This window comes from Eptatretus burgeri, chromosome 6 (genome assembly GCF_056783735.1).
Source record: "Eptatretus burgeri isolate ZD-2024b chromosome 6, Ebu_testis_v1, whole genome shotgun sequence".
Lineage (NCBI taxonomy): Eukaryota > Metazoa > Chordata > Myxini > Myxiniformes > Myxinidae > Eptatretus > Eptatretus burgeri.
In genome coordinates, this window is record NC_140966.1 from 39,819,059 (window position 1) to 39,823,177 (window position 4,119).

The window sequence follows — 4,119 nt, forward strand, 5'->3', positions numbered from 1 at the left end:
ATGTACTCTTCCATTGTGGGAGCATCTCCTGGTGAAGTAACAGAAATAAACAGGGGGGTTGATGAAACGGAAACACCATCAGCGGATGCAGAGATCTCGCTTCCCTCGACCGTATGTAACGGTCTTATCGACCTCCAACGGTGTGGAGGCATACAGTACTTTGGGGGTCTCTCGTAAAACATCCATTTTAACATTTCCTGTGTTTCCAGCTTCACCACGTGATGGACTGGGAGCAGTAACAGGGTTAACATTTGTTTCGCTATTTCCCGCTGACAAGGATTCAGGGTTAACATTTACCGAAGTGACAGCAGGTTCATCACTAGTGGTCTGTGTATCACCGTCGATGGACTTTCCCATAGGAGAGTTTTTAACGAGTGAAACAGTTTCATTCACTGCGATTACAGGTAAAGCGGTCTCTGTAAGGGAGACGTCGATGTCCTCACCGGCAAGTAAGGTAAACTTGTTGGCCGTAGGTACCGTGTCCATTCTGGGTCCATTCCGGGTCCATACCGGGTCCATACCGGGTCCATTCCAGGTCCATTCCAGGTCCATTCCGGGTAAACATTGTAGAGTGAAGTCAGTCACAACTGCGGGAACATTACCGACAGATTCCTCGGTTGTAAATGTTGCCTTCTTTTGGGTTAAACGACCATCAAGTAAAGTCTTTCTCTTCCTTGATGAGACGATGGTGAAACCATCCCAAACATTTGTTTTGCTGTTTAGACTATCGGACTGAGAGGACTGGGGGGTTATTACTGGACACGGGGTTCGCTTCCTTCACAGTTGAGGAAGAGGAAGAGGAAGAGGAAGAGGAAGAGGAAGAAGAGGAAGAAGAGGAAGAAGAGGAAGAGGAAGAGGAAGAAGAGGAAGAGGAAGAGGAAGAGGAAGAGGAAGAAGAAGAAGAAGACGTATTCTTGTTGACGAGGTTTGTTTCATCGTTTGACGAAGTCGCCTTTGGGCAAGATCGTTTCAAGTGTCCAAAATTACTACATTCGAAACATTTCAGGGTGTCGGTGGTTACGAAGACTTGGTAATCATGATTATCAATTTTGAGTTTTAAAACGATGTTCAAGGTTCTTTCAGCATTAGAGGGAGGAAGTACCACATGAGCTTGTCTACGAAAATACATCACATGCTTCGTCCGATCGTCCTGGCTCCGTAAAGGTAACATCGTGATTTGAGAAAGCACAGGACCATAACGAGATAGTTCGGAGATCAGCGTCTGATTCTTCAGGAAAGGAGGAGCGTTCGAGATCATGACCTTCACGGCCGGTGTGTCGAGAGGGGAGACGAGCACGAAATGTCCGTCCTCTCTTGATAGTCCAGTCCATACAATTTCGTGAACCAGTTCTGTCTCAGACACGAAGATTACCACACGTTTGTTCATTCACGAGACTGCACGAACTTTTTCAGTACCGACTACGTTTCCTGGAGCGATAACGAGATCCTCGACGCTGACGTCGTCGGGCGGGACACAGACGACGCCATGTTTTCTTGTTAATGGTTCAAATGCCGAATAACGGGAATAAGAAGTCATGTTTAGGAAGGGGGAGGAGGGGTGATTACTCTCGTGCAGAAATTAAAATACGAGCCGAGACAGGTTTCCAAAGGAAATAAACACAGCTACAGTGAGAAAAAAATGATCAGTTGAAGGCCCGGGATGGGCCGCTAACTAAAAGCTCTCCACAAGAAGCTGTGGGCTCTTTCTCTCTCTATCTCAGGGGAAAAAGTATGCGAGAAAACAGGGGGATGGGGAGGGGATGGGATTGGATGAACCAAAAGGCAAACCGTGAAATAACAAGGACATGGGTGAGGTGGGGTGACGACGGCGCGAGGGAAGGCCAAAGCGTGAGGTCTAACGAAGAGGAGAGGGAAGAGGGGAGGGTAGGGGCACAAATAACGATGCGTAGAAGGAAAACAAAGGAAAGGAGGTGAAAAACGATGCGAAAGGGGATAGGAAGGCGAAAAAACAGGGCAGATCACAGCTCACCAAGACCACACAGCCGCCATGACACTCCACTCGACTCACCAAAAGCCAGCAGGGGGCGAGAGAGGGAGAGAGAGGGAGAGAGAGGGAGAGAGAGGGAGAGAGAGGGAGAGAGAGGGAGAGAGAGAGACAGACAGACAGACAGACAGACAGACAGACAGACAGACAGAGAGCAACAGAGGTGTGGGAGGAGAATGCTGCATTTTATTTGGAGAGGAAGGGGGGGAGCGAGGAGGGGACAGACAGAGAGTGAGTGGGGGGGGGGGAGGAGGAAAAAAAAAGCTACATGAGGGGTGGAGGTGGCGTTTGCAAAGAGAGTGATGTGTTATGCTTAATGACCAAACACAAATAAAATTATGATGTCAGAACAGCTGTACACACAACGACACAACAGAGTTAGTAAAGTAATCTGCTGACACATCTGCAAAAACTTTGATATCCCAGTTCCAGAAAATTTGTGGGAACATTAACCAAAAGCATGGACTGAAAACATGGAAGTACCGCTCACGCAAGACCTAATGATCCCATCGAGCATGCAGATCTAAAACAAAGCTTTGCAACCAGATATCAAATGTAGGTACAAAAATGAGAGAAGATGCATTGTTCAGTAGGGTGTTAATACCAGTCACTTTGGACTAAATGCAGAAATCAAGCAAATGACCAAATACCAAAACCGCAAGAATGAAGTGAAAAGATCCTGAAAGCTGAAGAATGCCAAAGTTGTACCAGTGATAGTTGGAGCTACAGGAATAATGATAAAGAACCTCACAGAGATATATAAAAGCCATCCCTGGGAATATTACTACAAACGAACTGCAGTTGGAAGCTGTCCGGGGCTCAGTGATGATCTTGAAGAGAGCCGTCAGCACAAAACTTTGAAAACAGAAAACTTCACAGCTTGGTCTATGAAGAATCGTGACCCCCTTACCGAAATGAATGTGGATACTTTGAGCCTGTCCTGTGAGGACTCTATTCCACATTCTGAATCTTGCACATGAAGATAACAATCAACGACACACACACACACACACACACACACACACACACACACACACACACACACACACACACACACACACACACACACACACACACACACACACACACACACACACACACAAACACACACACACACACACAAACACACACACACAAACACACACACACAAACACACACACACACACACACAAACACACACACACAAACACACAAACACACACACACACACCGAGTGTGTACAGCAAAATAGGACCACAATGTATATGTTTGTACCTGAAGTTGGCTTCGCAGTTAGGGTGGCTGGCTTGGGAATGAGGGTCCTGAATTCGAGCCCATCTTCCGTTGAATTCCCTGGGGTTGACTCAGCCTGTCATCCTTCTGAGATCAGTGAAATGAGTACCATTGTAATTGTAACAGGGGCACTGCATCAGTGGCGCAGCCGCACCGTCAGTCAATGATGCTACCGCATCCTTGTGCTGCATACGGAGTGAGGAGTTAGGTAGAGGTTGGAGCTTTTCATCCATTATGGTATGATACCCACATGTATCCCAGCAATACAGTATATAGATTAATTATAGATCAAAAGGTGGGTTAATTAAATGAACATATTAAAATCGCCTATCAGAATCTGTACGAACTGAATTTCATGTTTACCTATAGTATTCGTTCTCTTCCTTTGGGCGACAGGATAGCTCAATTGGTTGTGCCTTCGACTCTGAGCCCTTATGGAGGTTTAAAAATGTTTGTACAACTCCTCAGACTCATGTAAGAGCTCTCTCTCTCTCTGTCACACACACACACGCGCACACACACACACACACACACACACACACACACACACACACACACACACACACACACACACACACACACACACACACACACACACACACACACACACACACACACACACACACACAGACACACACACACAGACACACACACACACACCCACCATGATTTCAGACACACAGCCATTGACCTGACCGAGGTTACATCCCTCTGGGTTACAGCATTCTGGGATGCCTGCAGCACTATATAGTGGCAGCGCTTTTCTCTCCACATTCATTGAGGCTAAACCCATCACTATCTCTACCCACTTTACCCAGTCGCACCCAACTGTCCTTGGACT

General features: G+C 46.7%; 1 long non-coding RNA gene across 1 annotated transcript; it reads right to left on the reverse strand.

The window, feature by feature from the left end:
* Window positions 1-491: 491 nt before the first annotated feature.
* LOC147024599 (uncharacterized) lies at window positions 492-3,721 on the reverse strand. The gene is made up of 3 exons (XR_015058829.1): window positions 3,642-3,721; window positions 3,261-3,463; window positions 492-587 (listed from the first exon to the last, which is right to left on the reverse strand). It is a non-coding gene; the product is annotated as an uncharacterized LOC147024599 (long non-coding RNA).
* Between the last annotated feature and the right edge of the window lie 398 nt (window positions 3,722-4,119).